This window comes from Marmota monax, unplaced genomic scaffold (assembly GCF_021218885.2).
Source record: "Marmota monax isolate L192 unplaced genomic scaffold, Marmota_monax_Labrador192_F-V1.1 WCK01_AAM20220418_F8-fsc00280, whole genome shotgun sequence".
NCBI lineage: Eukaryota > Metazoa > Chordata > Mammalia > Rodentia > Sciuridae > Marmota > Marmota monax.
The window spans coordinates 242,665-254,938 of record NW_026692080.1 but is presented as its reverse complement, the minus strand read 5'-3'; the positions used below and the strand labels follow the sequence as shown (position 1 = coordinate 254,938).

The window sequence follows — 12,274 nt, the reverse complement described above, 5'->3', positions numbered from 1 at the left end:
GCATTTCTCTGATTGCTAGAGATGGTGAGCATTTTTTCATGTACTTGTTGATTGACTGTATGTCCTCCTCTGAGAAGTGTCTGTTCAGGTCCTTGGCCCATTTGTTGATTGGGTTGTTTGTTCTCTTATTGTCTAATTTTTTGAGTTCTTTGTATACTCTGGATATTAGGGCTCTATCTGAAGTGTGAGGAGTAAAGATTTGTTCCCAGGATGTAGGCTCCCTATTTACCTCTCTTATTGTTTCTTTTGCTGTGAAAAAACTTTTTAGTTTGAGTAAGTCCCATTTGTTGATTCTAGTTATTAACTTCTGTGCTAAGGGTGTCCTATTGAGGAATTTGGAGCCCGACCCCACTGTATGTAGATCGTAACCAACTTTTTCTTCTATCAGACGCCGTGTCTCTGGTTTGATATCAAGCTCCTTGATCCATTTTGAATTCACTTTTGTGCATGGCGAGAGAAAGGGATTCAGTTTCATTTTGTTGCATATGGATTTCCAGTTTTCCCAGCACCATTTGTTGAAGATGCTATCCTTCCTCCATTGCATGCTTTTAGCCCCTTTATCAAATATAAGATAGTTGTAGTTTTGTGGATTGGTTTCTGTGTCCTCTATTCTGTACCATTGGTCTACCCACCTGTTTTGGTACCAGGACCATGCTGTTTTTGTTACTATTGCTGTGTAGTATAGTTTGAAGTCTGGTATCGCTATACCGCCTGATTCACACTTCCTGCTTAGCATTGTTTTTGCTATTCTGGGTCTTTTGTTTTTCCATATGAATTTCATGATTGCTTTCTCTATTTCTACAAGAAATGCCGTTGGTATTTTGATTGGCATTGCATTAAACCTTTAGAGAACTTTTGGTAATATCGCCATTTTGATGATGTTAGTTCTGCCTATCCATGAACAGGGTATATTTTTCCATCTTCTAAGATCTTCTTCTATTTCTCTCTTTAGGGTTCTGTAGTTTTCATTGTATAAGTCTTTCACCTCTTTTGTTAGGTGGATTCCCATGTATTTTATTTTTTTTGAAGTTATTGTGAATGGAGTGGTTGTCCTCATTTCCATTTCAGAGGGTTTGTCGCTGATATACAGGAATGCCTTTGATTTATGCGTGTTGATTTTATATCCTGCCACTTTGCTGAATTCATTTATTAGCTCTAATAGTTTCTTTGTAGACCCTTTTGGGTCTGCTAGGTATAGAATCATGTCATCTGCAAATAGTGATAATTTAAGTTCTTCTTTTCCTATTTTTATGCCTTTAATTTCTTTCATCTGTCTAATTGCTCTGGCCAGTGTTTCGAGAACTATGTTGAACAGAAGTGGAGAGAGAGGACATCCCTGTCTTGTTCCAGATTTTAGAGGGAATGCCTTCAATTTTTCTCAGGTTAGAATGATGCTAGCCTGAGGCTTAGCATAGATTGCTTTTACAATATTGAGGTATGTTCCTGTTATCCCTAGTTATTCTAGAGTTTTGAACATAAAGGGGTGGTGTACTTTGTCGAATGCTTTTTCCGCATCTATCGAGATGATCATGTGGTTCTTATTTTTAAGTCTATTGATGTGGTGAATAACATTTATTGATTTCCGTATATTGAACCAGCCTTGCATCCCAGGGATGAATCCTACTTGATCATGGTGCACAATTTTTTTGATATGTTTTTGTATCTGATTTGCCAGAATTTTATTGAGGATTTTTGCATTTAGGTTCATTAGAGATATTGGTCTGTAATTTTCTTTATTTGACGTGTCTTTGTCTGGTTTAGGTATCAGGGTGATGTTGGCCTCGTAGAATGAATTTGGAAGTTCTCCCTCTTTTTCTATTTCCTGAAGTATCTTGAAAAGTATTGGTATTAGTTCCTCTTTAAAGGTTTTGTAAAACTCTGCTGTATACCCATCCAGTCCTGGGCTTTTCTTAGTTGGTAGTCTTTTGATGGTTTCTTCTATTTCCTCAATTGATATTGGTCTGTTTAGGTTGTCTATATCCTCCTGACTCAATCTGGGCAGATCATATGACTTAAGAAATTTATCGGGGCTGGGGGTGTGGCTCAAGCGGTAGCGCGCTTGCCTGGCATGCGTGCGGCCCGGGTTCGATCCTCAGCACCACATACAAACAAAGATGTTGTGTCCGCCGAGAATTAAAATAAATAAATAAATATTTAAAAAAAAAAAGAAATTTATCTATGCCTTCACTATCTTCTAATGTATTGGAGTATAAGGATTCAAAAAAAATTTTGATTATCTTCTGTATTTCTGAAGTGTCTTTTGTGATATTGCCTTTTTCATCCTGTATGCTAGTAATTTGAGTTCTCTCTCTTCTTCTCTTCGCTAGCATGGCTAAGGGTCTGTCGATTTTGTTTATTTTTTCAAAGACCCAACTTTTAGTTTTGTCAATTTTTTCAATTGTTTTTTTTGTTTCGATTTCATTAATTTCAGCTCTGATTTTAATTATTTCTTGCCTTCTACTTCTTTTGCTGTTGTTTTGCTCTTCTTTTTCTAGGATTTTGAGATGAAGTATGAGATCATTTATTTGTTGGTTTTTTCTTTTTTTAAGGAATGAACTCCAAGCAATGAATTTTCCTCTTAGAACTGCTTTCAATGTGTCCCATAGATTCCGATATGTTGTGTCTGTGTTTTCATTTATCTCTAAGAATTTTTTAATTTCCTCCTTGATGTCTTCTATAACCCATTGATCATTCAGTAACCTATTGTTCATTCTCCAAGTGATGTATGCTTTTTTCATCCTTCTTTTATCGTTGATTTTAAGTTTCATTCCATTATGATCAGATAAGATGCATGGTATTATCTCTACTCCTTTACATTGTCTAAGAGTTGCCCTGTGACATAATATATGATCTATTTTTGAGAAGGATCCATGTGCTGCTGAGAAAAAAGTGTAACTGCTTGATGTTGGGTGGTATATTCTATATATGTCAATTAAGTCTAGGTTATTAATTGTGTTATTGAGTTCTATAGTTTCCTTATTCAACTTTTGTTTGGAAGATCTGTCCAGTGGTGAGAGAGGTGTGTTGAAGTCTCCCATGATTATTGTATGGTGGTCTATTAGACTCTTGAACTTGAGAAGAGTTTGTTTGATGAACATAGCTGCACCATTGTTTGGGGGCATATATATTTATGATTGTTATGTCTTGTTGGTGTATGGTTCCCTTGAGCAGTATGTAGTGTCCCTCTTTATCCCTTTTGATTAACTTTGGCTTGAAATCTATTTTATTTGATATGAGTATGGACACGCCTGCTTGTTTCCGAAGTCCATATGAGTGATATGATTTTTCCCAACCTTTCACCTTCAGCCTATGTATGTCTTTTCCTATCAAATGCGTCTCCTGTAGGCAGCATATTGTTGGGTCTTGTTTTGTGATCCATTCTACCAGCCTGTGTCTCTTAATTGGTGAGTTTAAGCCATTAACATTTAGGGTTATTATTGAGATATGGGTTATTGTTCCAGCCATATTTGTTTATTTCTGTTACTAAACATGGTTTGTTTTCCCCTTTGATTATTTTCCCCCCCTTTACTGTCCTACTTCCCACTGTTGGTTTTCATTGTTATTTTCCATTTCCTCTTCCTGTAATGTTTTGCTGAGGATGTTTTGAAGAGATGGTTTTCTAGTTGCAAATTCTTTTAACTTTTGTTTATCGTGGAAGGTTTTAATTTCATCTTCCATCCTGAAGCTTAATTTCGCTGGATACACAATTTTTGGTTGGAACCCATTTTCTTTCAGTGTTTGAAATATGTTATTCCAGGATCTTCTAGCTTTCAGAGTCTGTGTTGAAAGATCAGCTGTTATCCTGATTGGCTTACCCCTAGATGTAATCTGCTTCCTTTCTCTTGTAGCTTTTAAAATTCTCTCCTTATTCTGTATGTTGGGCATCTTCATTATAATGTGTCTAGGTGTGGATCTCTTATGATTTTGCACATTCGGCGTCCTGTAGGCTTCTAGGATTTGGAATTCTGTTTCATTCTTCAAGTCTGGGAAGTTTTCTCGTATTATTTCATTGAATAGATTGCTCATTCCTTTGGTTTGGAGTTCTGTACCTTCCTGTATCCCAATTGCTCTTAAGTTTGGTCTCTTAATGTTATCCCATATTTCTTGAATGTTCTGCTCATGGTTTCTTAACAGTCTTGTTGAGCTGTCTATGTTCTTTTCAAGTTGAAATACTTTGTCTTCATTGTCTGATGTTCTATCTTCTAAGTGTTCTACTCTGCTGGTAGTATTCTCCATTGAGTTTTTAAGTTGGTTTATTGCTTCCTGCATTTATAGGATTTCTGTTTGTTTGTTTTTTATAACCTCTATCTCCCTGTAGAGTTGATCCTTTGCTTCCTGGATTTGTTTGTGTAATTGATTGTCGAAGTGATCTTTCATTGTCTGATTTTGCTGTCTAATGTCTTCCTTGATACTCCAGATCATCTGAAGCATGTATATCCTGAATTCTTTATCTGACATTCCATCTGCTGCAGCTGTTACCTCTTCTAAAGTTGAGTTGACCTGCATTGCTTGTGGTCCTTTCTTTCCTTGTCTTTTCATACTGCTTGCGTTTCTTTCTGCTTGGTGAAACTGTTGTGTTTTTGAAATGTTTTTTCCCCTATATATTTATATTGCTCTTGTACAGTTGAAAAGTCTCCCTTGCAGGGTCAGGCGGCAGTCTGCCTACCTTGCAGGCGTGGGCGGCGGGTCTGCTCTGCCCCTCCTCCAATTGGTGTGAGGTGTCTACCACGCCTGCGGACCCCTGGGCCTGTTCTGCCGGTCGGTCGCAGGTCTGCCTACCTTGCAGGCATGGGCGGCGGCTCTGCTCTGCCCTAACTCCAATTGGGGTGATGTGTCTACCACGCCAGCGGGTCGCTGGGCTTATTCCGGGCGCGGGAGGTGGCTCTGCTCTGCCCTTACTCCAATTGGGGTGTCGTGACTACCACGCCGGCAGGTCACTGGGCCTGTTCTGCCGGTCGGTTGCAGGTCTGCCTACCCTGCAGGCGCGGGCAGCGGCTCTGCTCTGCCCCCCTCCAATTGGTGTGACTTGTCTGCCACACCCGTGGACCGCTAGGCCTGTTCCGGGCATGGGCGGCGGCTCTGCTCTGCCCCTACTCCAATTGGGGTGACGTGTGTACCACGCCGGCAGGCTGCTGGGCCTGATCCGCTGGTCTGTCGCAGGTCTGCCTACCTTGCAGGCGCGGTCGGCGGCTCTGCCCTGCCCCTCCTACCATGCCCACAGACAGCTGGGCCTGATCTGCAGGTTCGTCGCATGTCTGCCCACCTTGCGGGCGCGGGTGGAGGCTCCGCTCCGCCCCCTCTCCAATTGGGGTCACGCGACCACCACGCTGGCAAGCCGCTGGGCCTGCTCCGGGCGCGGGCGGCGGCCCGGCTCCTCCCCTCTGGCTCGACGGCAAACTGAGAGAGACTCGGGTGTCTGTGACTCACCCCCCCTACCAGGAGACCAACTGTTTCTGTTGCCACTAGTATTGATGAAGTTCTCTACTCCGCCGCTTTCTGATGACATTAGATCTCTGCCATGTTGGTATCCTATGAGAATGGCATCATTTCGTTCCCTTTGCCGGGTAACGAAAGCAACGGGTGAGTCCTGACTGGCCCTCACAGGCCCCGTCTCAGTCCTGTTGCCACTGCCCATGAAGGCTCGGTTGGTATTTACCTCCACAGTACTCAGCAGGACCCGGACCGAGAAGCAGTTTCCGCGGGCTCCTTAGCCCTGGGCCAGAGCAGTTCCGGGAGCCAGAACTTGGCCGCTCTGTGCTCGGTGTATGATCTGATAAGAGCAGGCTCCAAGAAGCAGTTTCCGCGGGTTATTTAGCACTGAGCCTGAGTAATCTGTCTGCAAGCTGCAGGCGAATGGCAGCCTGAAATTACCTGTTCTATGGCTGAATGAGCTGCGGTCAGTCGAAAACAGGGATGGCGACGTCCTCAATTATCTTAATCAACTAATCTCTGAAAGGAGAGAAATTCACCATCTGTAGTAAATTGCATTGTGTTCCTCCAAAAAATTATGTCCATGTTTAAACCCCTAGAACTTACAAATGTGACCTTATTTGAAAAAAGGGTGTTCACAGATAATTAAATATATTAAATTATATTAAATATATTAAATATATAATCTCAAAACAGATTAATTTATGACCAGACCTTGAGATCATCCCTGCATTATTCAGCTACTGACAAGGGGCCTTATAAAAGAAGACAGAGAGGAAGCAAAGGCCAGTGTGAAGACAAAGGCTGAAGCTTGGGCAATGTCGTGACAATACAAGGAATTTTTGGAAGCAGAAATAAGCCAGAAAGTATTTCCCCTAGAATTTTCAGAGGGAATACAGCCCTGCTTACATTCTGATTTTGGACCTTCAGAAAAGTGTAACAATAAATTTCTATCGTTAGATCATAAAAATTTGTGGCAATTTTTAACAATATCCCTAGGGAACTAAAATACCATCTGAAGATATTTAACAAGGCAATACTCTGCCTTCTTGTTTTAACTCTCATACTATAAATAAGTGTCTTTTTGAGGCAAAACTAATACATGGTATTAGTTTTGGGGTGAGTAATACTGTGCTTTAAATTGATCCCCAAGTATAGGGCCTAAGTGCTGTATAGTGTTCCTATGTGCAAGACAGTAACATGTCTTGCAGAGAAAATGTGTGTGTTAGATAATCTTTATTCATATATAAGTTGTAGTTATGTGGTATGAATACAATATTAGTGAATTAACAACTTGGTATATCCAGAAAAGGGCAGAGCAAATTTGTCACTCTGCATATCAGGCCTAGAAAGTGCAAGTAATATGTATAGTGTGTGACAAAGCCATGAAAAAGTGGTTAAATTTGTGAATTCATAAGCTAACAACTTTCTTATTTCTTTAACATCTTTAAAGAAATAATAATGGGTAGCATTGATTTGAGGGTGTAGACCTTATTTGAAAAAGCCAAGGAAATTCATGGTTCTTCTAATAAGGGTCAGGAAAAAAATATTAAGACCTTCTCCGTTAGGGCTGGCAGGTACACCCATCAATAGTGTGGAAAATATCAGATTTGCAGGTGAGGCAGGTTCTGCAGATTAGGCAGCAGTGGGAGATTTTTTTAAATACCTGTTTAGTGTTATATAGGAAAAGGGTTACAATGAAGAGCTGTTTTCCAAAACTTATGGTAATTTTACAAGGATGCTGGCAAACAGACATGTACAATACAAATGACATTTTGATTAGTGAAAATGTAAATAGAGAGTCACAGGATTCTAACCTTGTATTCCTTTAGGAACAATAGTTTGATGTTCATTAATTCAGTGTTTACAGAAACTTTATAGAATACCACTACCCCAAATAATAAGAACTGACTGTATCTTACTAAAAACAGATCCACTAGAAGGGCATAGGAACTGAGTGTAACAGATAGGAAAATGATTTATTTTAAGCATAAGAAACTAGTAGCTCTCAGAAACTATTTCTCCTCCACTGAATGTGTAGCCCAGGAAGTGAATGATTAGCATAGATTTGGAATCTCTAAGTCTCAAAAATGTTAGAGGTATGGGAGAAAGCTAATGTTAAGATGGGATACTGCCAAGGGGAATCTATAGCTGAGGTAACAGCATGCCTTTCAGACAAGGATGCCATCTATCACTTCTTTTTATTATAGTACTAGAAGTTATTCTCATATAATAAAGGAAGGGAAAAAAGTATCAAGATTGGATGGAAAATAATTACTGTCATTATTTGCAAGTGCCATATAAAACCCCAAGAGTTTCTAAATATAAAATATTAGAATACTAGATAAGTAAATATAAAGAATTTAAAAAATGATTCCACTAACAATTACATGGGAAAAGAACCAAATGTCTAGGAATAAATCCAACAAAGTTATAGAAGACCTCTATATGGAAAACAATAAAATACTGTTGAGAAAAATTAAATAAGACTCTAAAAGAAATGAAACCATTTTCATGCATTGAAAGACATGTAAAAATATTGATTCTTCTAGGTAGATTCTTTATGATCCTAATAAACTACTCCTTATATTTTTTAGGATTGGGTAGAACTTGACAGTTCATTTTAAAAGTTATATGTAAATACAAAGGACCAAGAACAGTTGCAATACTTCTGAAACAGGAGAGAAGCTAGTATTAAGAGCTGATCTGGAGGGCGGGGCGCGCGCGGCTGCGGCACTGCGGGTCCTGGCGGCAGCTGGTGGAGGCGCGGCCTGCGAGCGCCTCCCGGGTGGATTCCGGCCCCGAGAGCGGGAGCGTGGCTGGGAGCGACGAGATTCCTCTCTGATTAAGCAGACAGTTGAGGATACAGGGTCTGAGAATGAATGTTCATCGTGGTGTGACGGCGACAGGTTGTTGCGTCCAGAGGCCAGCGTCCAGATGCAGCTCAGGAAAAAGAAACAAATAGCCTGGCTTCACCTGGTCTTCACAATCTTACTTATCCCCTAGGTCCCAGGAATGAAGACCTTTCACTTGATTATGCCTCTCAGCCAGCAAATCTTCCTTTTCCTCACATACTGCCGCTTCCCGAAGACATTAAAGGCTCTTGCTTCCAAAGTGGCAATAAACGGAACCATGAACCCTTTATTGCTCCAGAAAGATTTGGAAACAGCAGTATGGGCTTTGGCAGTAACCCTTATTCCCAGGCACCAGGAGAAAGTGACCCTTCTTGTAGATGGCACACGTTTTGTTGTGAATCCACAAATTTTCACTGCTCATCCGGATACCATGTTGGGAAGGATGTTTGGACCAGGAAGAGAGTACAACTTCACTCGGCCCAATGAGAAGGGAGAGTATGAGATTGCTGAAGGAATCAGTGCAACTGTATTTCGCGCAGTGCTGGATTTTTATAAAACTGGTATCATCAATTGTCCTGATGGCATCTCTATTCCAGACCTTAGAGATACATGCGATTATCTCTGTATTAACTTTGATTTCAACACTATTCGATGTCAAGATCTGAGTGCTTTGCTGCATGAACTGTCTAATGATGGTGCTCACAAGCAGTTTGATCACTACCTCGAAGAATTGATTCTGCCCATCATGGTGGGCTGTGCCAAGAAAGGGGAGCGGGAGTGCCACATTGTTGTGCTGACTGATGAAGATTCTGTGGACTGGGATGAGGACCACCCCCCACCCATGGGGGAAGAATATTCCCAAATTCTTTATAGCTCCAAGCTCTACAGATTCTTCAAATATATTGAGAATCGAGATGTTGCTAAGACAGTGTTGAAGGAACGGGGCCTGAAAAACATTCACATTGGGATTGAAGGGTACCCTACCTGTAAAGAAAAAATTAAGAGAAGACCTGGTGGTCGGTCTGAAGTTATCTATAATTATGTGCAGCGCCCCTTTATACAGATGTCCTGGGAAAAGGAAGAAGGAAAGAGTCGTCATGTGGATTTCCAGTGTGTTCGAAGCAAATCTCTCACTAATCTGGTAGCTGCTGGGGAGGATGTCTTGGAGGACCAGGAGATATTAATGCACCACCCACCCCAAGTGGATGAACTTGACGGGCTAAATGCCCCACTTTCTCAGATGGCTTCTAATGACTTTCAAGATTAGGGTCTGCTGTGAGCCCACCCCTCACCAGAGCTCTTCTCTGTCTGTAATGCCCTCAGCTAGGCCTCCCTGTCCTCCCCGTCATCTGTCTCATCCTGAGTAGGAGACATGCTTCTCCCCCATTATTTCCTTTCCCCCATAATTAACGTGTCCTCTGCAGTAAGTCTGTGCTCCTGGCAAGGAATGAAGAAGCACGCTTTGGTAATTAGGCTACCAGTTTTGCAGCAGCCCTGGTAACTTGAAAAATTTTGGTCTGGTGCTGTTCACTGAGTTTCTGCACAACTGCAAAAGCAGGAAAGGAAGACAAGACCTGTTGCCTCATATTAAGTAAAGAAGTCCTCGTCCTTTGTGCTCTGTGGTTTTTGTTTTGTTTTATATTAGGTAAATTGCTTAGCAGCAAAGGGACCAAACCTAAAATGAGACAATCTCTTATCTTGTAAATATGGGCACTAGTGAGATGCTCACTAGAGGTTAATGAAATGCCATTCCTGGGGCCCTCTACACCCAGATTGCAACTAGGAAAGCTAGGCTCACTCAGAATGTCTAAAAGAAATTCTTAAGAGCTAAAGTTAATTTTTTTGTCTTACTAATGCAATGAACAATCCAAAGCCACACAAGACAGGTTCTTTGGCAGAAAGAATAATAATGACAGGGGTATAAGAAGCCTTTTTAGCTTCAGCATTTATGAACCTAGATAAATGGATAATTCATTTGGAACGAAACTCAAAAATCAAGTAGAAGCTCCTCTCCAAATCAGGCCAGTCAGATTATCCTGGAGCGGATTCTATGTGAAGTCACAGGTCTTGGTGCCGTAGGGCAGCCCTTTGCTGTGGGTGTGCCAGGGAAACCTGAGCTATGGCTTAAAGGCCTTCATGATGAGGCCAGAAATTTCTCTAAGTGGTCGGTATCTTGTGTGTGTGTGTGTGTGTGTGTGTGTGTGTGAGATACTGGGGACTGAACTCAGAGGCCCTCCACCACTAAGCTGTATCTCTAGTCCTTTCTTTTTAAGTTTTACTTTGAGACAAGGTCTCACTGAATTGCCGAAGCTGGCCATGAATTTGGAGTCCTCCTGCCTCAGCCTCCCAGGTCACTGGGATTATAGGCGTGTGCCTCTTCTCCCGGCAGTGCTCAGTATCATAATAGAAAGATTTATAAGAGCTCCAGAGAGAAGGCATTTGTGATAAAGCAGGTGGGAAAACTCACGTGCAGGATTTTCCAAATTTGTTCTTGTCCCATGGAATGTTGGTGTATCAGTAAAGTTCAGTTTCTGAAATAGCCCGTTAGTTGCTCACACACTGGGTAAGAAAACGATACTAATGTTCCCAGTGGAAGGCAAGTCAGGCCTGGCTGCTTTGTTGGATTTCTCAGCTCTATTAACAGTGGATGGTGGTTGACAATGCAGATTGCTCTCCCCAGCCCCCACCTGCCTCTGGCACCCTGTGGCTAGTACCAGCAGGGCTGAATTCAAGAGTCCAGCACCAGCTGGAAGTGTTTGGGAATTATCTTCCATTTTCTGTTAGAAGTTGACTTTCCATTTCCCGCCCTGGGCATTTACCCATCACTTATTTTGCACAGGCAGGTTCCTTCAAGTTGTTTAAGGTAAGAACATGACTCGTTTTCTTAAATTCCATTCCCATGCAGCTCTATAGAGCAGGCTCCTCGATTCCATTTGACTACCCAAGTCACAGTCCTCCACACACCAAGTCGGGTGTTGAGCTCCCCTGTCTCCAGGATTGAAGAACAAGAATGTTCTGAGGCAACCAGCTTCATGGGGGAATGAGTGCTGTTTCTCACTTGGAAAAAGCAGTAGTGAGGGGTTAAACTGAGCTGTCCCTCACCTGGAGTTCTGATAACCATTGGTGTCTATTTTTGTAAGAGGAATGGTCAGGGATAAGGGAAGGGTTAGGGTTCTTTGTAGCCAGGAATTAGTGTTTCTGTGAAACTAATTGGCTCATATTTGAAGGCACTACATTCACATCCACTAGCAGCTGAGCAGCTCAGGGAAGTGTTGAAGGGTGCTTCCCAGCAGATTTACATGCCATTACAAAGCAGATATGAATTTTCTGACATTTGTGTATTTGTGATGTAACTTCTCCTGTTACAGTTCTTGTGTTGTTATCTGAGTGTAAACACGCCCCAGCTAACACCTAATTAGTTCATGCTTAGGTGAAAAAGGTGATCAGAGTACAACATGTACTTGGTACTTTGCTCTGTGTTGTTCATTCCCTCAAGCTTTTGAGAGGCAGATCGCTCCACTCCCAGAATTGCAGGTTAACATGCATTTGGCCCCAACCAGTGGGGTTGAGGAAGTGGAAATCTGCGAGGATTAATCTGTTAGTGTCACCAGGTGGTGGTCACTAAGGGAAAAACTGGAACCACAGATCCCTGCTGGTAAAGGGGGAGGTTTTTTCCTGCATCCCTCCCAACTCCAACTTAGACCACAGCATCATTGTCATTTGGTGGCTCCCCTTAGCTGTGCCTGTCCCAGGGTTGGGACATTCCGCAACGGCAGGACTTCTCAGTCCTCTTGGGAACAAAGGCTGGGTTGCCATCATCCCCTTGAGTCAGTTACTGGCCAGTCAGGTAAGAGGTGTTTCTCCCTAATAGAAAAGGTGGAAGTTGGGTTTGGTGTCTTTTCTAAGTGCCTAAATAAGTAAGCCAGGCTGTTTATACAGAAAGATTTTCATAAGCAAAATGGTTTGACCCACAGTTTCAGAGCATCTCA

At 41.8% G+C, this 12,274-nt stretch overlaps 1 pseudogene; it reads left to right on the top strand.

The window, feature by feature from the left end:
* Positions 1 to 8,308: 8,308 nt before the first annotated feature.
* LOC124103336 (BTB/POZ domain-containing protein KCTD20-like) lies at positions 8,309 to 10,928 on the top strand (annotated as a pseudogene).
* The last annotated feature ends 1,346 nt before the right edge of the window (positions 10,929 to 12,274 follow it).